The following is a 24,547-nucleotide window of genomic DNA, read 5'->3' as shown; positions in this document are numbered from 1 at the left end:
TCCCTTGAGGATAGCTTGGAGAAGAGCTCTGTTTTCAGGAACAGGATGTGTGTCATCAGCTAGAATTTTCTTGATAAAGGGTGATTTTGGAGTAACATTTTCAGAAGTTCTAAAATACAATTAAAATAATGGAAATACTATTGTGTGTTGGAGAAGACTCTTGAGAGTCTCTTGGACTGCAAGGAGATCAAACCAGACAATCCTAAAGGAAATCAGACCTGAATATTCTTTGGAAGGACTGATGCTGAAGCTGAAACTCCAATACTTTGGCCACCTGATGTGAAGAACTGACATTCAAAAAGACCCTGATGCTGGGAAAGATTGAATGCCAGAGGAGAAGGGGACGACAGAGGATGAGATGGTTGGATGGCATCACTGATTCGATGGACATGAGTTTGAGCAAGCTCCGGGAGTTGGTGATGGACAGGAAAGCCTGGCATGCTGCCGTCCATGAGGTCACAAAGAGTTGGACATGACTGAGCGACTGAACTGAACTGAATCTAATTCCTTCCTTTTCCGTAGGGATTGCTGACTGCTGGTTGAGGTCTTGGTTTTAGTGTGTAGATACAAGCTACACAATACTGTGAGTTGGGCTCAATCAACGTCTTTAAATGGTTGAAAACATCCATGCTCTACGTCATAAGGGGTTGCCTACCTTTGCTGACACTTTATTTAAGGCAGTCTTTAAAACTCTTACACATATAATAGAAAAATATGAGAGGAATCCAGTAGGTAAGCTCTGCAGAGCTCCCAACCACAATTTGGTGCATTTGATGTGGGATTTAGAAATGGTCTGAACTGCACCTCCTTCTGACCGCACGCACCTCAGCAGACAGTTCTTTCTAATCATTAAGCTTTGTGGTGATATAGAGTTACCCACGTTGTTAATTACCAGGATTCCATATGAATGACCCTTCCTCCAAAGACATGCGGAGAGAAGTGATAACAGACATGCTCCAGCCACACGTTCAAAAAGTAGTTGACCTATAGTGCCAAGCTGCATCAATAGATTTGGGGATGGAGTGAGCCTATATCCTTCACCTTTGGGTGCCATGTTGCCTAGGGAGAACAGGGAGGGATATGGGTCGGTGGTGGCTGGAATTCCCATGTGCAACCGAGGTTTTTTTATTTAAAAAGTAGGTTATAGTCATGTACAAATCACTTGTCTTCTGAAGAGACCAAAATGTTGTAGGTTACCACCCTGGTACTTACCTACTCATGTTTGTCCCCACACTAAGGCCATCTCAATGTCTTTGCTCAAAATGAGCCACTCCTATCAGATGAAACCCTATCCCAGGGTAACTTAAGCCAGAGCTTCTCAATCTTGACTAATTGTAGGAACCCTTGGGGATCACATTAAGCTACGGATTATGCACTTTGCTGTACACCTGAAACTAACCCAGTATTTACTGTAAATCAACTATAGTTCAATTTACAAAAATGTAGATTGTGACTCAGGAGGTCTCCAGTGGGGCCTGAGACTTCGCATTTCAAGCAAACTTCCCAGTGATATTGATACTGTCAGTCTATGAGCAACACATGGGTTTGGGGTTACCAACTAGGGTTAGCCAGCTGGCTGCCTATCGGGTGGGGTGGGGGGGACCCCAAGAAGCAACAAAATCCTCGAAATGGCACTTGTTTTATTTATAAGACTGGGTTTCCCTGGTGGCTCAGAGGTTAAAGTGTCTGCCTGGAATGCGGGAGACCCAGGTTCGATCCCTGGGTCGGGAAGATCCCCTGGAGAAGGAAATGGCAACCCACTCCAGTACTCTTGCCTGGAGAATCCCATGGAGGGAGGAGCCTGGTAGGCTACAGTCCATGGGGTCTCAAAGAGTCGGACATGACTGAGCAACTTCACTTTCTTTCTTTCTTTCTTTATAAGACATGTCCCCATCTCCTATTTCTGGGTCTCCAGACCAGTTTATTCACACTCTGAGGTCAGTCACCTTCACCTCAACTGGGACTGGTAAGAATATGTTTCTGCTGTGCTCAGAATTAATTTGCTCTACCTGCCTCTATTGTCTACCTCTGGAGATGGAAACAACGTTTCCTACTTTATTAACTTTCCACAATCTTCCCAGATTGTTGGTTGTTGATTTTAACAGAGAAAATAAGCACATAACTAGGAGAAAGGGAGCTGGTTTACATGGATGGCTCTGCTTCTCTGCTAGCTTTAAAATTGTGATGGAATTTCTGCTTTAGCTCAAAATATCTGCCAACCTTATTCTCCTACGTCAGCATTTTAAGCGGACCCTTCGCCACAAAACCCCCACATTCGGTTCTGACAGAGTCTGATAGTCTTTTAATGTATAGAATTGTAGGCGAAGATGTTTGTGTTTATGTCCCTAGCCCAGAATAAATAAATAGCTTCATGGTATTGAAATCACCTGTCAAAATATCCACTGCAGTTCTGGGGCACAAAGAGAAGTCTCTCAGTGTGATTGGCTTCCTTGCTGGAAGAATTCAAAAGCTGTTTATCTCATTTAGTAAAAAGGGAAAAAAAAAAAGAAAGACCTGTAATTACTGCATTTTGACCCCAAGGCAGGCAATTACTTCACAAAAGCTCTCCCCAGGAAACCAGACATTAGCCTGGCTAATTAGGCTGACCTCACTCACAAACCCTCTCCTTGAGATCGGGTGCTTGGACACCGGAGGCTGCTGCTGGGCGAGGGTCCTGCCAGTCACGGGGGACGAGGTGGCACTGCACCGGGCTGTGTTGTGTTTTTTACTACTTTCTTTTATGTATTCCTTGAAGCTCAATCCCTTTCCCAGAGACAGGCTCTCATCAAGAAGAAGGCGCTCCCGAACAGACTGATCTCCTTTATTGCACGAGGAGGAAGCTGGAAAAAAGAAAACAGAAAAGAAAGCAACCAAGGCTGTAAATTCTTTCCCACATAGGAAATCATTCTTTGCCCTTTAGGAAAATGGTTTGTTGTTTCAGCCGTTTAGGCACATTTCCTACCCCCTTTTGTTCTCACACATTTTGGGGGTCAACTGAGTTCTATGAGAGTGTTTTAAATGTCCCCCCTTCTAAAGAATCAGCTATCTCCCAAAGGGAGCCCTGCGAGGTGGGCTACAAAATCATCAGGGCCCTTCTAAATCCATGAAGAAAGGGGACCTATGAACCTCTGGCGGCCCAGTCCTCAGCCATGTCCAGCAGTCAACACACTCTCACTGGACCTTTAACTCCAGGCCGTCCCAGCAATTGAAACATCAGCAGATTCTCAGGAGCAAAAGAGGAACAGATGATTCTCTTCCAGGGATGCCAATGCACAACAGGAAGACTTGAAAGAAGAGGAGATGGTGATTTGGTATGAGTGGGTCTCCAAAAGCAGCCCAAGTCAGCTTGAGCTGGCTTTGCTTAGGGGTCAGAATAGCCAGGGTGTCAGCCCTTTGAGCTCATACCCTAGTGATGGTACACAAAAAATGTTGTCTTACCCTTGTTAAATAGTAAAGTAAGACTTCAGGACTGAAGCAAGAGGCATCATGACTACGGCAATAAGGAAGAGACATGGGGCTCCACTCTGAATACAGCTAAGACAGCTAGGGATTTATAGCAATGGAGCAGAGTGAGGGGCTCAGTGGATAGAAAAGTACTCAGCAGAGACAGCAAGGGTAAGTTGGTTCCTAAACCAACTTACGATTCTTGCTGAAGGCAGTCCAGGGTGATCAGATACCAAGGGTGCTGGGATTCTCTCTAAACTGATTAGCAGGATTCTTGCTATCAATAAAACAGCCTGGGAGGCCTCAAGGATGAGGCCTCATCAAGAAGAGAGTTCAGACGAATATTACCAAAGTGCGGTCAAGGAGAGTCTTCATCCATGAAAAGTTGAAAGGTAAAAGGTGCAGGCAGCACCTGGACCTTTTGCCTAATGCTCTTCAAACAAGGACCAGAAGCAGAACGAAGCAGTGCAAAGCCAGGAGAAGCGGGTGGGTGTCCTTTGGTATGCACGTGACTCGGCAGTGCACTGCTGGTTCTGGATGGCAAAGCAGCCAGTCGCCTGGCCAAATGAGATCCAGGAGGAGGAGGAAGGCATTCCAGGAGGGATGCTGAGACAGAATCTCCCTGGCCTCCTAACAGATTAAAGAGTCAAGATATTTTGTGACTACACTCTGAGAGAGAGCAGTGAAAACATCTGATGCTTCCTCTTGTGTGGCACTTTTGAGATTTTCAGAGGCAAGCTCCCAGAAATGTATGGAAAAGCTAAGAGTAACACTACCTACTCATTCTTACTCAAAGGCATCTGAGATGAGTGAATAATTATAAAATGATGATGCCAGCATTTTGAATGACCATTTTAAAAGCAAATTATCCAATAAAGCCCCAGTTGCATGTTTTGGCCTTTCAGTAGTTCCCAATCTGTCTTTCCCATGAAACTAAGCCATTTAACCCAGGGCGAGATGGCTGAGCCAGATGGGGCCTATGTATGTATATGCAGGTTCTTCCCAGGTGGCACTAGTGGTGAAGAACCGACCTGCCAATGCAGGAGACACAAGAGACGCAGGTTTGATCCCTGCGAGACACGGGTTCTTCTGGGTTGAGAAGATCCCCAGAGGAGGGCATGGCAACCCACTCCAGCATTCTTGCCTGGAGAATTCCATGGACAGAGGAGCCTGGTGGGCTACAGTCCATTTGATCGCAAAGAGTCAGACGTGACTGAAGCAACTTAGCACACATGCGCACGTAAACACACCGATTGTGTTTTCCTACCCATAAGCCATTTATTCAAAATGCTCTTTCCTCTTGTTCCATCCAGCTCAAATATGACTTTCCCCTCCTACCTCGACCTAACAAATCAGAATCTCTGAGGGAAGACCTATAAGTGCATTTTAACCAGCTTTCCCAGGCAAGACTCTGATGTGAAGCCACCAGCAACCCCCCAGTGAGGAATGCAAGTCCAGCCTTTCAGGATTCAGAAAATATGCTGATATCACCACAGCATGAGGAGATGGTTCATACAAGTGGTGGGTTTGGAGAAGCAAGCAGAAAGCATCCCAGGAAGGGGGAAGCCATGGAGGAAAGGGCAAGGAAGTAAGATAAGCTTACTTCCTTAAGGGGTGGTCGGGGGAGGCAAGGATTCCCACCTGAGTGAAGCAGTGGGGAGGAGGGAAGCACAGATTGGCTGAGCATGGCAGACACAGCTCGTTAACTCAATCCAGCATCAGTGCACATTTTTAAAGCAGGGAATTAACATAAGAAAAGTAGTGTTTAAGAAAGTCTTGTGGGGACAGAGAATACAGCACGGGATCTGCTCTTCCCACAGATGGAGGCATGGTTCCTGAATGTGCCTCTTCAATTCAGTCTTGGAAAGGACGGTGTTGTTTATTCAGAGGCCAAGATGTGGTCAATTTCCCTAAGTATAACCACTGAGAGACAGAATACACAAGCAGGCAATGGCCAGACCATATATAAAAATAGAACTCTGACCCACAATCTGCATCACCCACCTAGGATACCGACCTACAGGCAGCCTGCTGTCTATAATGCTTGCAGGAAGTCATACTACTATCTCTAGCCACTGGTCCAGGAAGCCAAAATATAAACTGTAAAAGTTAGTTCAGAACAGCCAGGACTTTATTCGTAACTGACAGCTTCCCTAACTTTTGTCTCTACTTCCAGCTTAAGACCAAAAAGATCTTAGAAGCAAAAGCCAAATTAACACCCCAACCAACTACATAGGAAGCCCCTCTTCTAGTCAGTCCTTCTTGCTTCCCCAGGCCCAGGGCCTCCAGACAGGAACACCTGAAGCCTTTCCTTTTTTTCTGCAACTATAAAGCTTTGCAACTCTTCTGCCTGTCTTTGAGTCTCTGCCAAATGTGAGTGATAGTGGCTGACCCTCTTGCTGGAGCCAGTTCTGAATAAATAGTCTTTGTTTATTCTCTGTGGGTGGTCTTTGTTTATTTCCACATCACAAACAGTCGTCTACATCTCAGCTCATTCAGCAGGAAGATGTGCTCAACCCAAAGACCTGCCCATTTGAACCATCAAGGTTATTTCTACCATTAATTTGTTTCATCTGCAGGTGGAATATCGTGATTGACATTTATTATTTCTACACACATCAATAGACATACCATTAGGCAGCTCTTCTGGTAAGTAAAAGAAAAAATGGGAACTTAGAAGACATGGATTCTAGTCCCAACTAAGTACCCACTCTGTGAAAATCACAACACTGAATGATTTGGTGGTGAAAAAAGATGAATAATTTGGTTTGTGCCTTGAGGATCTGACACATTGATTGAAGGAATTTGAAATTTTTGCTTGTAATTCTATCTTAAAAATACAGATCCCAAAAATGGGTCTGGAAAGAAGTGTTTCAGGTGAGCAGAAGAGAAGTCACTGAATGAACTTGTCGCAGTGAAGGTGGAATGTGAGCGAGGTCTGGAGAAAGGCTATCTTTGAACAGATGGAGAAGAGAACAGAGGTCATTCTAGGAAGGATTCAGAGCCTTGTCAGACTGAACTGTTTGAGGAGGTAGGAATAGTGATTTTAAGTTGAAATGCACAGGACTGCAAATGCTATGCTGTAAGTTTTACCTTTTCTAATTGTTGCTTGGCATCATTTCAGTTTGTCATGAACCCTGTTATTGTTTTTCTTGAGCCTGTGATAAACCACTTTCTTGAGGACTGAAAGAAATACAGAGAATGAAGGGAAAAATCTGACAAAGTTTGATTTATGCATGTGTGAGACTGTTTCTAGCAATACTCCTTAAAAATATTGCGTGTGCTCAGCTGTGTCCAACTCTTTATGACCCCATGGACTGTAGCCCATCAGGCTCCTCTGTCCATGGAATTTTCCATGAAAGAAGAGTGGAGAAGGTTGCCATTTCTGACTCCAAGGGATCTTCCTGACCCAAGGATTGAACCAGTGTCTCCTGCATTGGCAGACGGATTCTTTACCACTAGCACCACAAATTTACCATTTTAAAGTTAAGTGGTATGAAGTACATTCACATTATTGAACAACCATCCCCAACATCCAGAACTTTTCCTCTTGCCAAATTGGAACTTGATACCCATTAAACAGTAATTCCCATTTCTCTTTCCCTAGCTTCTGGTAACCACTGTCCTCCTTTATGATTTAGCCTCCTCTAGGTACCTCACACAAATGGAATCATATAGTATTTGTCTTCTGTGTCCAGTTTTTTAGCAAGAATTCATTGTATGTATATACCACATTTTATTTATCTATTTACCTGTCAACAGATATTTGAATTGTTTTCATTTTTTGGCCATTGGGAATAATGCCACTATGACCACAGGTATACAAATACCTGTTCAGGCCCTTGCTTTTAATTCTTTGGGGTACATACCCAGAAGTGAAATTGCTGAATTATATGATAATTCTATGTTTAATTTTGGCGTTTTCTTTAAACTAACCATACCATTTTCCACAGAGCCTGCACTATTTTATATTATGCCAGCAAAACACACTTTTCCAATTTTATCTTTTGTTTTTTCTTAATACAAACTTTAATGAGTGTGAAGTGGTATCACAATGTGGTCTTGATTTGCATTTGATTAATGATTAGTGATTTTGAGTGTCTTTTCATGTGCTTTTTGGTCATTTGCATATTTTATTTGGCGAAATGTCTATTCAAGTTCTTTGTGCTTTTTTTTAATAAAAATAACTTGGTTATTAGGGTTTTTTTGCTTTTAAGTTGTAGGAGTTATTTATAGATTATGGATATTCACTCATTATCAGGTATCTGATAAACATTTTCTCCCATTCTGTGGGTTACCTTTTCACTGTTTTCCTTTGATACACAAAACTTTTTAATTTTGATGAAGTCCAATTTATCTGTTCTTTTACTGCCTCTGGTTTTGGTGTCATAGTCAAGAAATCGCTGCCAAATGAAGCTTTTCTATATGTTTTCTTCTAAGAGTTTGATAATTTTAACTCTTACACTTAGATCTTGGATCCATTTTAAGCTAATTTTTGCATATGACATAAGGGAAGACTCTAACTTCACCCTTTTCCATGTAGATTTCCTGAGCACCATTTGTTGAAAAAAATATACTTTCCCCATTGAGTGGTCTTGACACCCTTGTCAAAAATCATTTGACTATATGTGAGAGAGTTTATTTCTGGGCTCTCTTCTATATAAAGTTAGCCTTTTAAGGTGACTAACAATTATACTGAAGACACAAAGATGGTGTATGCTACTCCAAAAGAGAAAAATTTAATTGCTTTTCTCAGTAATTATAATGAATTTCCAATGAGAGAAAGTGCATTCCTTATATATTTATTTTTCTATTCAGGAATTTTTTTTTAACTAAATATAGGTTCACAGGAGATTGCAAAAATCATGCTGAAGTCCCATGTATCCTCCACCCAACTTCACCCAATGCATCTTACCTATGTGTAGTACAGTATCAAAACCAAGAAATTTACATTAGTACAATCCCAGATCTTATTCCGATTTCATCAGTTGTACATGCATTCATCTGCATGTACATGTAGTTCTTACACTTGTATTATTACGTGTGTACATTTGTGTAATCACCATTATAATCATGGACTTCCCAGGTGGCTCAGTGGTAAAGAATCTGCCTGACAATGTAGGAGACACAGGAGATGCGGGTTTGATTCCTGAGTCAGGAAGATCCCCTGGAGAAGGAAACAGCAAACTACTCTAGTATTCTTGCCTGGAAAACCCCATGGACAGAGGAGTCCATAGCATCGCAAGGAGTCAGACACAACTGATTGACTAAGCACACACACTATAACCACTAACCTCCTCTCCATTTCTATGAATTTTGTCATTTCAAAAATATTATATAAGTGGAATCATATAGTATGAAACACTTTGAGATTGCTTTTGTTTTTTTTTACTCAGTATTATTACCTTGAGATCCATCCTACTTTTTGCATGTATTAATAGCTGACTAACACTTTCACTTTGTATTCCATGGTGTCAGCTACAAACTGGCACTTGCCATGGGTGCTCGCCGTGTATCCTTACAAGGATTAAATCAAACCTGGTGTCATGGCTGCTGATCTTCAACAACCCCTGCAGGGAGTTCAGGGTGGAGATCAGGAATGAGGCACTCTGTTCCAGAAAACTGGCAGAACAGGTCTTCAGATAGTTATATATTTTCAGGAGATAATTTTATAAGCCCAATTCTTGCATCTCTTCATATCGAGAAAATCACTACATTCCTTCACGGCTGCAAAAATATGTGCTTGATTGCATGTACTCTTTCTCTCCCAAAATCACATATATACTGACCTTCCCCCTACCTCTCTGGAGCAATTTCTCAGAGCTCTCAGAAATGCTGTCTCCTGGGCTATGGTCCTCATTTTGCCCCAAATAAATCTTAACTCAGAACTCTTATGTTGTACATTTTTAAAGTCAGCAATGGTATGAATATTCCAGTATGTTTATACATTCATCCATTGATGATATTTGCGTTGTTTACAATTTTTGGTTACAACAAATAAAGTTAGTATAAAGATTCCTGTACATGTTTTTGTGTGGACATAAATTTTATTTTCTCTGAGATAAATGCCCAGGAGTACAATGGCTGGATTATATGGTATGTTTAGTTTTGTAAGAAATTGCTAAACTATTTTTCAGAATGGCTATGCCATTTTATATTCCCATAAATAATATCTTAAAGACATCTGGTTTTTCTGAATTATCAACAGCATTTGATATTGTCACTGTTTTTTATAGTCACTCTTCTAACAGATAGTAGTTATGTCTCATTGTGATTTTTCACACATATGACTTATAATTTGCTATGTAGCAGATCAATTACTTTGCATTGCTATCTTCTTTCTCCTCTTATTCTCACATTCCCTTCCCTTTCCTTGCTTCACTATTCCTCACAGGATTAAAAAATGTAAAAAAAAAACCTTCTGATTTTTTTCTTGGGTTATATTGTCCTAATGAAGTCTCAGTTTTATCATCCTTTATTTGCTTTAACCATTGGCTTTGTAGTCAGCAGGGAATAAAAGAAAGAAGCAGCTGGCCAGAGGGCTAAGAGGAGGAGGCCTGTCCTTTGTGCCTATGTATATTCATTTTCTAGTCACAGCTCAAGTTGTTTTGCTTTCCACTGCTCAGGGAAAGAGGGAAATGGAAATGTACTCTCTGTTGTTTAAGCCTCCTGGACAGTAAAACAAAGGCAGCTGTACTGCCTTTTTCCTAGATAATGTCACATAACCCCTTTGAGAGCTCTTCAAAAATGATCTACACATTTCAAAGACTTTTAAAATTAGAAAGGGTGCTGGACAAGGCCCTCAGTAAACATTGATTATGTGCCTACTGTATGCCCTGCTCTAAGAGAAGTCCTAGGTTAGAAATGGATCATAATAATTCAGGCTCTCCATCCAGTGTCAGCAGCTATGAGTGAGATGGGTGAAGTGCTTATGCAGAGAAGTGAGCAAGCAGCTGCCGGATTCCTAAGGGCCCAAAGCTCATTGCCTGGGAGTCAGGAAACTCAGTGAGCAACTTACCCAGAGCTTCTCAAGCCTGAGTGAGCCTGAGAATCACGTGGTGTGGCTGCTAAAAAAAAATTTCTGTATACTGCCCCAAACAGACCAAATTAGAACCTCTGGAGGAAAGACCCAGGAAGCTATATTTTATAGAAACTATTCATATGTGTGATGGACTGAAATGTGTCCCCCTGTCTTAAAATTCATATGTTGAAGCCCTAAACCCAATGTGATGATGCAGGCGTGCGTGTATGCTAAGCCACTTCATTCGTGTCCAACTCTTTGTGACACTGTGGACTGTAGCCCACAAGGCTCCTCTGTCCGTGGGTATTCTCCAGGCAAAAATACTGGAATGGGTTGCCGTGCCCTCCTCCAAGGGATCTTCCCGACCAAGGAATCAAACCCGCATCTCTTATGTCTTCCTGCACTGGCGGGAAGGTTCTTTATCCCTGGCACCACCTGGAAAGCCCGTGATGATGCACTGAGGTGGGCTTTTTGAAGGTAATTGGGTTTAGGTGAAGTCATGAGGGTGGGCCACACATGGTGGGATTTGTGCCCATTTAAAAAGACACGTAAGACATGCATACACACAGATAAACAACCATGTGAGGACAGAGAGAAGGTGGTTATCTGCCCGCCAAACAGAGAGGCCTCAGAAGAAATCAAACCTGCTGACATCTTGATCTCAGACTTCCTGCCCCCACAACTGACATAGCAAGAAGTCACTGTCTGCCAGGCAGGGAGAAAGCTGCCACCAGGAACTGAATCAGCCAACACCTTGATCTTGGAATTTCAGCCTCCAGAAGGGTGAGAAATTAATTTCTGTTATTTGTCACCCAGCCTATGACATTTTTTCATGGCAACCTGAGCAAACTAATACAATAATACAATGTGATTCTTAGAGTCATCTCAGTTGAGAACCATTGACCCAGTTCAGCCCTCTCATTTGACAGGTGAGGAAACTTGCTTTTTTTATTTTAAAATGAATTTATCGAAGAATGGTTTTAGGAAGGCAACATTTGATTCATCATTTTTAAAATGTTCTGTTTCTTTGTGCTGTATAATAAAGGTAATGTAAGAGGGTTTGGAGTTAGAAACTTCTTTCTACTGAAATCCTCTGATATAGCACAGTGCAGAACAAATTTTTTTAAAAGTCTCTTCTACGCTTCTCTTTTAAAAGAGATGAGTAACAGACGATGATATAAAAAGCTATTTTTCCTAGTCATTCTGTAATGACTAGGAACCAGTATTTTTACCATCACAGGCTACAATTTTCACTTTATCCACTTTAATAAGTTCTGTCACCTCTCTGAATTCAACATCATACAATACAAAAAGCCTCATATTATTGCAGAATTTGTACATATTTAGGCAGGTTAAAGAATCTCATCTGGTGCCCCTACATCTAGTTAATAGCCTAAAAGTGAAAGTCACTCAGTTGTGTCCAGCTCTTTGCAATCCTATGGACCGTAGCTTGCCAGGCTCCTCTGTCCATGGAATTCTCCAGGCAAGAATACTGGAGTGGGTTGCCATTCCCTTCTCTGAGGGGTCTTCCCAACCTAGGGATCAAGCCCAGGTCTCCCACATTACAGGCAGATTCTTTACTGACTGAGCCACCGGGGACACCAGCTAATGGCCCAGTCATGATTAAGTCCGGGTTCTCTGGATTTTAGACCAGTGCCCATTCCACCAACTCAAAGATGACAGATAACATTATATGTATACATTGTGCGTGTGTGTGTGCCCTCCAGGCTTCTCTCTCTGTGGAATTCTCCAGGCAAGAATACTGGAGTGGGATGCCATGCCATCCTCCAGGGGATCTTCCTGATCCAGGGACTGAACCTGTGTCTCTTATGTCTCCTACATTGGCGGGTGAGTTCTTTACCACCAGCACCACCAACTCTGGTTAGTTGTTTGTGGCTGCTAAGAAGGCTGTGCCAGGATGGATTCTCAGTACAAGTCGAGGCTCAACTGATGTGGGCACCATGACTGGCAGGGGAAGCATGTGAGGAGTAAGAAGCATCATGATACTGGTGGGAAACCTGGACTTAGAGCCCAGCTACCCTGGTTGTTACTGAAGCTCACTGAGAACAGTAGGGTTCAAAGGTGTGGTCCATGATCAGCAGCATCAGCATCACCTGAGAGCTTGTTAGAGATGTACATTCCTGGGTCCTATCCAGACCAGCTAGATCAGGAGCTCTGGAAGTAGGCCCCCTGAACCTGTCCTGCTTTTGCACACTACAGCTTAAGAAGCACTGCATTAGAAAATAAAGACGATAATGTCAGTGTCTCCGGATGGTGACCGTGAGAAGAAGTCATAAACTACAAAGCAGTTCACAGGCATAGACTAGCGTCCCTCTTCCTAGCTGGAGTCTCGTTCCATGGGCTTGCTCTGTGTGTTGTATAGATCATAGTATTTAGCATAGCACCTCTCACATCTACTCCTCTGGTTGTGGGTGGAACAAATGGAAGCCCTCAGGGACCTCCTGAGAATGTCAGGAAGCTTCTTCCAGCTCTCATCCCTTACAACCAATGAAATAAAGCCAGGGTTATGTATTTTCAGTTGAGGACATCTACACTTGCCAGCTCCAAGCCCGCCTTCTAACCATGTGGCCAGCATTGTGCAACTACTACACTCCTTTATGACAAAACCTTCCATTTTCTGTTAAGTAATGTGTTTGGAAGCTTGAGTGAATCAGAGACAGTAAGCATTTGATTGCTTACATTATTTTGGTTCAAACATGGCTCACAGCCCAGGAGTAATTTATTTATTTTTATATGGTACATTTCTATTTCACTTGGGAATTTGCCACCCCCCATTCCCTCTTCCAGCTGCTCTCCTTTTTCCCACCCACCCCCTCTTGCCACCCTTCTTCCCAGGCCTGCCTCTCCGATCGGGTGGAAAGTCTGTGAAAGACGCCCCCATCAGCAGCCTCCATGCCACAGACTGTTCTCTGCCACTGTGGTTCGCTCGCACGTTCCGCCGCCCACCCACAGCCTCAGACCTGACAGGCAGAGACCACCTACTGCTGGCCCAACAAAGGCCCACATTTTCCACAAGCAAGTCAGCCTTCTCCGTCTGAGTGCACCGCTAACCATGTGGGTGTGGGTCTGGGCTCATTTTTCCAGGAGCCACCAAACCCAGACACAAAGATTGTAGAAGGTTTTTGCTCAGAGTCACCCTGGGGAGGAAAGCCAGCAACCTGGACACGACAGAATCAATATGCTATGACAGGTCCCTTGAATTGAGCTGTCCCCTCCCTACCCCACCCCCATCTGCTAAAACAGCCTGTTCTGCATATGTGATGGAAATTGTGTCCTGGCAAAACACAAAAAGTAAATATTTAAAGGGAAAAAAGCACACACAAGGAAACAAAATGCCTTGCGTTTATGTTTCCATGGTCTGCCGCCAAGTACCTCCCAGCCTCTCCCGGCTCGTGTTCAGCATGCCATATGGTTTGAGACCAGTGGATTAAACCCTCCACGGTTGTGAAAAACATCAGTCCATTTGGTCTGGCCTTTCTCTCCCTGCATTTGTTGTTCATTTGCAAGTTTCTCACATCCCTCAGCTGACTGCTGTCAGTGTGTTTACAGGTTTTAGATTTCTGATGGAATCTAAACCACCGCACCACCCAGAGCCTGCTGCAGACCATCTCCAGGAGAAAGGGAGGCGGCCCTGGGGTGTTCAAATGGACTTTTGCAAACAGGGCCCTGGGACATGTGGGACCCAACAAAACACACATTTTAATGTATCAGTGACACGTCCCCTCTGAAACTCAGGCCAAATAAAGAGTGATATTGTGCTTTAGTCCCCACTTGACATCCTCCTGAGACATTGCTGAACCAGGCCTGGAAGGGTAAGTCCTTGCCAGGAGTAGAAAACTGGCCAGCACTGGAGGGGAAGGTGGCTGCACCAGGATCGGCTGGAACAAAGCCTTGTTCACTTTTCACTTAGATAAGGAACTAGACCTCTAACTCTTCACATGGAGGGTATAGCATTAAATAGTCATAAGAAATACTCTATACAAGGTCTGACACGTCCCTACTACAACTTTGGGAGTGAAAGCACAGCACTGACGTGATGATTGGGAAGGACAAGCAGATATAAGGGAATGTCTTTCCTATTAAAGAAGTTCAGATAAGTGGCTAGAGCATAATATGCAAGTCCAGATCAGACTTCCAAGTCTTGTGCCCACGTTTTCCTACCGCCCATCATTTTTTGCCTTCATTTCTAGAGACAGAACCATATGGAGTAAATTCCAATCTTATTTCTCACTCAGTTCTATCCAATTCACATTGGGATTCTGTTTGATTCAGGCCCTGCAACACATTTAGTTGGTTGTGGGAGATTATTTAGCAAAATTCATAGGAGACTTTCAGCTGTGGATATACGGGTGGGCTAAGGGGCCAACAGATGTGTGCTTATCTTTGAAGACAGAGGAAGACATAATATAAACTCATTGCATTTATTTTTTTGCAGCTTCTAGCCTGGGTTCACAGAGAGGCTATCACTATCCTGATTTGGAAGAATATGAACTATACTTTTTCATTATAATAAATCATGCCTCAAAGTTGCATAATTATTGGAGCAAAAGACTTTAGGGACCTTAAGAAGTCATTTTGCCCACCCTTGACTCCATCCTCACCTCTGTTCCTTTGAGCACTAACTTTCAGCTTGGAGTTTTATAGGACCCTTTTTTGATAAAATGCCCTAGAGTTGCTCAGATAATGAGTGCTGTTTGTGAGACCAGAAGTGATTGGACATTAACACTTGGATATACCCTGATAGAAAGGCACAAACTCTTAGCAGGTAACTTCATGAGCCAATACCACCAACGTTTTACAAAAGGGTAGAACCACATGGCACAAGACAAAGTAAATCCCAGAATAGGCATAAGAGGCAAGTAAAGGAAAGCACTTAAAAGAAGTATCCCTGGAAAGGCCCCACTTCAGTCAAAGCCAGAAAGCACCCATCCTCCTGAGGTCACAAAGAGACTAGCAATCTTAACTATAAGAGATATAGAAATGGAGTACAACATTCTTCTGAAAAACATTAATATCTTTTGAAGACTATAAATGTTGCTCAGCACACAGCCCTGACCATAGTTCATAGTTTTTGATATAAAGTATCTTTCTTTTCTTTAATTTCCAGATAATTTGTCATTTAAAATTTTCCCTTTTTTTCATTTTAATAGGTACCAAATTATTTTCCCAATATGTGTGCCAGTCCAGGCCCCACTGGCATTATAAGACAAGAGAGAAGTTTCCCACACCTTTACTGGCATTGAATATTGCCACTAATTTTTGCCAACCTAATCGGCAAACTATTGGATCTCTTTCTTGTTATATAACATTCTGCCTGCTAGTAACGTTGGGCATATTTTCAATTGTTTGATACTTACTCATTGAACTGTTCACTGTCTTATTTTTTTCTGCTTAATAATTTATGAAGCTATCAATATTAGGGAGATTAATATTCTATCATGTGTGTTCCAAATATTTTCTCTAGTCCCATCATCTTTCTGTCAATATTTTTGTATTATCTTTGGCCACAAAAAAATATTGAATTTTTATGGAGTTAGACTTGTCAGATTTTTCCCTTAAGACTTTTTAGTTTCCTGCCTTGCTTAAAAAGGTGACCCCTCTGAAAGGCTGAAAAACATTATCCTAAATTCCTGATTAGAATTGCATTAAATGAGGCATTAATTTAGGAAGTTTTATGTTTATGATATTTTCTTCCTCCATAGCAGGGGTCAGCAAATCACAGCCTGTGGGCTGGCTCCAACCCATTGCCAGCTTTCCTAAATAATGTTTTATTGGAACCCAGCCACATTCATTCATTTACATATTGCCTGTGTCTGCTTTTGCACTGCAATGGTAGAGTTCTATAGTTGTAACAGAGACTCTAGAGCCTTCATAGACTAAAATATGTTATCTGATTGTTTATTTTAATGTTGAAACAAAAGAGTTGCAATAGGCGGTAAGACATAATTCTTGCCATTCTGAATTTCTTGATTACTTGTAGATTTTCTTTAAAATCATCTGCTGACTTATTAGAATTATTTTTCTGGATTGTAAAGTTAATACAAATTCATTCTAGAAATTAAAATTAAAATCTCCCCTGACCTTCTGACCTAGAGAAACTACTATCACTCTGTTGGTCTATATACAGTGTGGTTTTGTCTGTACATACTACCTGTCACATGATAACAATTCCTTGACGTTTGGCTTGTAGAGATGTCACATTTCTTTTTCTAAAGCAAATTCTCATTCTGGCTGAGCCTGGTGAGATGGCCAAGTTCAGTCCCTTGGGGCCTCTGTCTTAGGCCTTATAATGGGATCACCTAAGGACTCTAGGCTATTGTGCTTTTAGAGAGAAGGGCAGACATGGTCCTTGCTTCAGGGTGGTCACTGCTGTTACTAAGAACCATCAACTAAAAGCACTGTTGCCACTGGACAGCATTTCTTCACCAAGGGTAGGCACCGCTGCCCCAGATAGTTCCAGGAAGGTCCTCCTCACTGACTACTACCTGAGCCCTGAAGACCCTGACTGCTGTTCCAAAGCCAAGGCTTAGTGACCAACACTCACAGGCACCTAGGCAGCCATGAAGACTTTACTACTGAAAACTGTTTTCAGTAGATGAAGACAAAGGACTTTGTGATTTACTCAAGTGATTAGGTACAAAGTTCCTTCCAGGAAACATAGTGTTAAAAAGCTTTTTCTCCTGAATTATATTCTGCTATGTGCATAAAGCATAATGGTGTTATTAAACATGCTACTTTTGTACTTTTTACAACAGTTGACAGCACAGTGGATTAGTGATGAAGTCAAGTGCATTTCATCCTTATTTTGGTGCCAAGAGGTTCTGGTTCTTCCCAGCATAGTGAATCAGACTGAAGAAATATTTATGAAATGAAAAGTCCATCAAGAAAAGTGTTGGGCAATTGTCTCTGACAATGGAACAAACACAGCAAAGGCTATGAGTGATTTAAGGATCACAAGCACCCCACGTAGTTCACACTCTTCAGCTGCATGTTGAAAAAGCTATTATGGCACAGAATTGCTGCCTGTAGTCACCAGGGATGGGCTGCCTGTCATCATTCTTTTTCATCCAAAGATAAACTACACGATATAGAAGAGATTTTGGAACTGCCTTATCACGTCAATTTACAAAATGTTCCAACAAACTAGAACAGCAGCTATTGTGTGTTCAAAGGCTACTTGTACCAAAAATCCTTGAAATTGTATCTTGCAGCATGCCAGTTCAGCATGGGTACTAACAGCCAAACGTTGCTTCCAGAGAAAGTAGTTTATTTGTGAAACATGCTGAAGAAGTAAATCACCTAACAGATTTTAAGAAGGCAAGTATTTCATTCTTGAACTTGCTTTAAGGTCCTCCTATGTTCCTACTGCTGAAAAAGTGCTGGACTTAGCAAGGGACGCTGAGGAGCAGGTGGAAATTCCCGGATGATAGTGTTATACTGAAAGCCAATTACAAGTTTTCCCCACTATCCAAAAGTAGAGCATTCCTATGAAATCTTTTATAGCATGAAGCTAAGAAGTAATTACCTCAGGACATATCTTGCTAATGCAGACATAGAATAATTAGAGATAACGCACAGATATTCACAACACAGCTCAAAGCTATAGCAACTTGAGGCTGAGATGCAGAGTGCAGCTCCCTGGGGAGCAGCGCGGAGTACCCACCAACTGTAACAACTCACTGCAAAACAAACACTGACACCGTTTTGCAGTTTTACTTTTTTCCATAAAATTGAAAATCCTCTTCAAATTTCTCTGTTGGCTAAAGGAAGTACTAACCTAGGTCTTCCGTAAAAGCAAAGTGGTGAAAAGTGAACTTTGGAAGAGCAGGGGATACTTACACATTGTTCCATTTTTAGATTGAACATTTAAGGACAAAATTTTCCTGAAGTCCAAGCAGAAACAAAGATGACCAAGTGAAGGCAACAGTCAAAGTTCTGCTTCTGAAATACTCAGAAACCCTCTTTAAGGTTTCCTGTATACAGCTTTGGTTTGAGTGTTGCTTCAGCTCCCTAAACCAAATCTTCAAGCCCAGGAGATGAAGAGGGGGAAAGACTTGACTTTAGCTGGTTATTAATATTTAGAGCAAGTTTTCTTAACATCTGCACTATTGATATTATAAATCAATAATTCTTCGCTGTGAGCTGCTGGCTGTCCTGTGCACTATAGGATGTTTAGCAGCATCCCTGGCCTCTATTCACTAGATGTCAGTAACATGTCTCCCTTGATTATTACAACCAAGATTGTCTCTAGACATTTCCTAATGTCTCCTAAGGGGTAAAACCTAAAATCGCCCTGAAAACCACTGGTTTATAGGAAAGAAATCTTAGTAACAGTACAGATGTTTCTTTCTTTCTATTATTATTATTATTTTCACTTTACAATATTGTATTGGTTTTGCCATACATCAACATGAATCCACCACGGATGTACACGTGTTCCCCATCCTGAACCCCCCCTCCCACCTCCCTCCCCGTACCATCCCTCTGGGTCATCCCAGTGCACCAGCCCCAAGCATCATGTATCCTGCATCGAACCTAGACTGGCGATTCGTTTCTTAAATGATATTATACATGTTTCAATGCCATTCTCCCAAATCATCCCACCCTCTCCCTCTCCCGCAGAGTCCAGTACAGATGTTTCTAAAGGGACATGAAAACCCTTCAGAAAGATGCTGCTGTTAACTCTCCTCAGGCCCTAGTGACTTCTTCAGAACACAGCACTGACAAAGCTGCCAAATCCACCACACTCCCCACTGACTTCAGTTGGAAACAGGCTTCTGTTTTGCTCACACCTGTGAGCACTGCACCAAAGGGCCCTCTGCCGGTTGATGGTGCTGAGACATCATTGTTACTGTACTGTACTATCCAACTTTAAAAATTTAACTCCAGGACTTCCCTGGTGGTATGGTGGTTAGGAATCTGCCTGCCAATGCAGAGGACACAGGTTCGATCCCTGGTCCAGGAAGAGTCCACATGTCATGGGGCAGCTAAGCAGGTGCGCCACAACCCCTGAGCTCATGTGCTGCAATTACTGAAGCTCACACACCTAGAGCCTGTGCTCCACAAGAGAAGCCACACAGTGAGAAGCCCCTGCACCACAACAAAGAGCAGCCCCCGCTCTCTGTAACTAGAGAAAACCCAGCACAGCCAAACATAATTAACTAATTTTAAATATTAAAAGAAAATTTTTTAGAGAAAACCCAGCACAGCCAAACATAATTAACTAATTTTAAATATTAAAAGAAAATTTTTTAACTGCTAAAAAATTTAACTACTCAAGTTCTTAAGTGAATATCGAAATGTTATTTTCATTTTTAAATAAAATTTCAGATGTATCTATGTAACCTGGAAGTTCTAAAATGGCAATATGTGGCCTTGACAGAATATCCATTTACAAATGTGTGCGTTCAACATTAGGTCAAAATTCACATTCAGGCCACATGTCTGAGAAGAAGCTGCCTGAAGCAGGACCAGGGCTGGAACAGCAGTGGGCACTGTGGTGGGGTGTTCAACAAATGATTCGCTTGGCCAGTTACATGGGTGAGCATTGAAGTCATTTGCAGTATTTTGGTCTTAACATTACTTTGTGATGAACTTTCCTATTTAGAAAACAATGAGGTCTTATTTAATCATCCCCTCAGAAACATTCCTGTAAGTAAAATTATGGCATCAAAAGGCCAGGACACTTTTATGCTTTTTTATACCTATTATTGTGTCCTCCAGAGAAATCCCATTTGCGCTATCAGCAGTGAGGGTCTTGGCAGACCCTAAATGTTATCATTTTTTCGAAGAACTTTATTATTATGACAGGGGAACATCATAACTTCTTTTAATTTCACAATTCTCTGGTTTAAGAAAAAACAACAAAAATTACACAGTGTCAAAATGACCATTGATTACTGTTCCTTTAATTAAGCCCCTGATGACACAGTTGAATTACAGAAAGGGCACATGAGATATGAAATGTACACAGCTTCAAACTCTAGAGTGACACTTGGCATGGTGAGACGCTTACATTGAGGGGGATGTGGGAACTGAGCTCTGTTAGGGAATAGCAGATGCTTATCCACCAAATACAAGTTCATTGAGTGAAAGAGCAAATAAACTCAGGAGATTTTCAAGCTGCCTTGTTTGAACAAGATTTTTACACAAACTGGAACTACTCATGTTATTTTAACTTCTTCCACACTCTTTCTTAGCCAAGTATGAGCAGTCAAATTTGCAAAGTTCTAACTCACATGTGATATGACTGATTTGTAATACTTACTGAGTTGCTGCCATGTCTCATAGATGTCAGTTAATCCCATTCAGTCTTTGAAACAGTCTTGCCAGGTAGATAACATCTCTATGATGTGAATAAGGGACTTGAAGTTTTAAAACTTGAGGTTCAAAGCTATTGAGTGGCAGAGCTGGAATTCACATCCAGTTCTGCCTGATTCCAAAATTTGTACTCTTTTATTTCCCATACTATATAGTGTACAAATATCAGTCTCAAATATTCATGTTTCCTCATGAGTCCTCCCTCCCCTTAAGAATGAAAAACACATGATTCTCTCCAACTTGAGTTCAGAGAGAACTATCGAACTTATTTAATTATTTTGATGACTATTACAGAACACCATCATGTACAGATATGAGAGTTGGACCATAAAGAAAGCTGAGCGCTAAAGAATTCATGCTTTTGAACTGTGGTGCTGGAGAAGACTTTTGAAAGCCCCTTAGAAAGCAAAGACATCAAACCAGGCAAGCCTAAAGGAAATTAACCCTGAATATTCATTTGGAAGGACTGATGCTGAAGCTCCAAGGCAGAGGATGAGACGGTTAAATAGCATCATCAACTCAACGGACATGAATTTGAGCAAACTCCAGAAGATAGAGGCTTCTCTGGTGGCTTAGATGGTAAAGAATCTGCCCACAGTGTGGGAGACAATGGTTCTATCCCTGAGTCAGGAAGATCCCTGGAGAAGGAAATGGCAACCCACTCCAACATACTTGCCTGGAGAATTCTATGGACAGAGAACCCTGGTAGACTACAGTCTGTGAGGTCACAAAGAGTCAGACAGGACTGAGCAACTAACACTTTCACTTTCCTGGAGATAGTGAAGGACAGGGCAGCTTGGTGTGCTATAGTCCATGAGGTCACAAAGAGTCGGACATAATTTAGTGATCGAACAACAATGGAACACCTGGGTGTCTTTTTGTCCCTGTTTTATAATGGGGGGAAATAGGTAGGAATAAAAGGGGAATCGGAGAAGGCAATGGCACCCCACTCCAATACTCTTGCCTGGAAAATCCCATGGATGGAAGAGCCTGGTGGGTTGCAGTCCATGGGGTTGCTAAGAGTCGGACACAACTGAGCAACTTCACTTTTACTTTTCACTTTCATGCACTGGAGAAGGAAATGGCAACCCACTCCAGTGTTCTTGCCTAGAGAATCCCAGGGACGGGGGAGCCTGGTGGGCTGGCATATATGGGGTCGCACAGAGTCGGACACGACTGAAGCGACTTAGCAGCAGCAGCAGCAGCAGCAGCAGTGCAAAGAAGCACAGCATATTACAACAGCAAGCACGCAGTCCCTTGCTCTCTTAAAAAATCTCTTGTTTTCAGTTTGTGTCACAGCAACATGACATGGGCAGAGCCTGGCCTATGCTGTCATTTCACGTTCCCCCTCTGAAAACATTTGAAAAAGTGTAATCATTTGTTCCTTCCCCAATAGGACTCTTTCTGGCTAAAGGGCAGACTTAGCCTCCTGGGTGGTGTTGCTCTGATGCCGTCCTTCTGTGGTTATTTCTGCCTAGCCCTCACGGGCCCTTGCAACTAAAGTCGGCATTACTGAATGACCCTAAAATTCAAGTCTCCAGTGAGTACCAAGAAAAGGCAGGCGTTTGAATTTCTGTAGTTAAGTTTTATAGACGGAAAGGACACTGAGCATCGCATGACATGCATTCTAATTCCAGAAAAGTCACTTTTACTCATGGGAAACTGAGGGATTTCTGTGATATTCCAGGCAGTTTACTCTTGTGAAAATCACACAGCATATACACGTCTCGGCCCACGGAAATGATGAAGTCTCGTGTAAGGCATTTTAGTGCTACTCATAATAGCACTTTTCACCATTTATTAATAACAGATTCTATATTTGACTCACTTTTGTTTCTTTTCTAGCCTCACATTTTCTAAATTTTCCCCTCCCCCCATTTAGAATGTAAGACCCATGAAGGCTGGGATTGGGGCACTTAATTAATTATTATATCCCCAGGGCTCAGAAAAAGGCCAGGCACAAAGTGCATATTTGACAAATATTTGTTGAATGAATTTATGATAATCCCTCTTGGGAATGAACAGTGTAGCTTGTAAATTTTTATTTCCTGGAAAGCTTTAAGAGAAGGGCAGGCAGGGACTTATCCAAATGAGTTTAGCGATAATACTACTTGGAAGACAAGACTAGGACCAAGGAACTCAGTTACTTAGGATCCTGATTCTATGGTTTTATGGCTCTTTGTCTAGTGCTGGTTTCACTGAGCCTGCCCACTCACCATGTTCAAGTCACGGGTCAAAGTTTTCCATTAAAATGTGTAAAACTCTGGCTCAGTGAATCTTAAAAACTTGTCATAGACTGATCCCCTCCTCAATTATCCCTGGGGAAAAACTGCTCTTATTGATCATACATTTAGCTACTGGCCACTCTGATACTCATGAGGCACTGATGCTGCCCAGGACTTTCCTAAACAGCCTTCAACTTGACAGAATGGCTAAGGTCTTTCCAGGATCCTAGTGACTAGCTGCCAATGGAATCCAGGGCTGCAATATTTAGTTAGCATTCAGCTTGTACATTCTGTCCCCTCCTTCTTCCCTCCAGGAAAACATATGGTGAGAGCTGCTTTTTTTCGAGCAAACTCTTAAGGGAAAACAAGCTTTTCATCTTAAAAAAAGGTTCCAGGAAACCCTCCTTACTGATTTCTAAGGAAATCACTCTAGAGCTTAATTTTGCATTTCCCATCAGAGTAATCACTTCTGTTACTGGAGAAAGTGCTAACTGACAAGGATTTTGAGACAGCAGTGGGTGGGCTTTAGTGCCTACCTGCAGGTGTGTGTGCACACATACTTGTGTATACAAACCAACGTATATGGTATACTTAGTGATCACTGCTCAAGACTAGTCTGTTTCCTTTTCCAAAAATTTTAAAATCATGACATTGCTGACAGCTCAGCTGGGCAATATCTGATGAAATTCTTGGCCCTGGAAATGCCAGGTGTTGATGCCTCCAGCCTCCATAAGCACCTCTGAATATGAAAGGGTCTCAGTGTGTATGTGTCAGTGTGGAGGGGCAGGGAGTGCACAAGCAGGAACAGAGGGGAAGACAAGTGTGGGTTCTATGGGTCTTTACTTCCTTTGCTTCTCCTAACAAAGGCAGGAGTCAAATGCCAAGGCCAGAGCTGGGGGCAGCCAAGCCTAGCATCAGTCCTGAAGACAGGAATGCATTTGTAATTAGTGCAAATGTTAATTATGTTGAAACAGAATCAGGCCAAATTTGCCCTGGGTATGTGGATCATGTCCCATAGGAAAGCTCTGTTTCTCTTTTTATTTGCAGTGTTTAGTTTTGTTTTTCTTAAGAAGTAGATGGAGGTATAAAGAACACAGTTTTCTTTTTCTTTCCCCAGATGCCTGCAATATCAGCTCTTTTAATACAAGAGCTGATACAATACAATACAAGTGAAAGAAAGTATTCTTTCACTTTCTGAGAGCTAAGACATCTCTGCCTGGGCCCAGGTGTGCCAGCTCTGAGAGGCTGCCAGGTGTCATCTTTCAGTCATTACCTGAAGGGGAGCGCAGTCCTGGTTCTCCCTGGAGCCCCGAGCTGTTCAGAAGGACAGCTCTTCAGGAAGGGAGAAGCACGTATCGTTGAGCACGTAGACTCTGTAAGGCCATGTGGAAGAAGCGGTATCAGGCGCCACAACCTGCAGGAAATGGAGAGAAAGGTCCACGTGGAGAGTTTAGCAACATGTCTTAGGAGCAAAGAAGCAGCACTGAGCATTTGACAGCTCCAGTTTTTATCAGAA

The 24,547-nt window shown here is 42.2% G+C and overlaps 1 long non-coding RNA gene across 1 annotated transcript; it reads right to left on the bottom strand.

Annotated features, from left to right (window-relative positions):
- Positions 1-1,625: 1,625 nt before the first annotated feature.
- On the bottom strand, positions 1,626-24,547 carry LOC132659250 (uncharacterized). The gene is made up of 2 exons (XR_009599476.1): positions 24,305-24,547; positions 1,626-2,840 (listed from the first exon to the last, which is right to left on the bottom strand). It is a non-coding gene; the product is annotated as an uncharacterized LOC132659250 (long non-coding RNA).

The sequence above is a fragment of the Ovis aries genome, chromosome 2, assembly GCF_016772045.2.
Source record: "Ovis aries strain OAR_USU_Benz2616 breed Rambouillet chromosome 2, ARS-UI_Ramb_v3.0, whole genome shotgun sequence".
Lineage (NCBI taxonomy): Eukaryota > Metazoa > Chordata > Mammalia > Artiodactyla > Bovidae > Ovis > Ovis aries.
This window is presented reverse-complemented; position numbering and strand designations above follow the sequence as displayed.